Raw genomic sequence first — 201 nt, 5'->3', positions numbered from 1 at the left:
CTCAGCATACAATTTTTTTCTTTCTTAATTAAGCCAAGAACTTTCACCTTTTCACTTAAAGAAAGCACTTTACAGTTTCTCTCTGGTACATCTGAATTGCCAGCATCACTACTCTTGCACTTCGGGTCCATTATTAAGTAAGATAAGGGTTACCTGAACACAAGCATTGTGATACAACAATGATCGATCTGATAACAGAGA

This window comes from Pongo abelii, chromosome 6 (assembly GCF_028885655.2).
Source record: "Pongo abelii isolate AG06213 chromosome 6, NHGRI_mPonAbe1-v2.0_pri, whole genome shotgun sequence".
Lineage (NCBI taxonomy): Eukaryota > Metazoa > Chordata > Mammalia > Primates > Hominidae > Pongo > Pongo abelii.
This window is presented reverse-complemented; position numbering follows the sequence as displayed.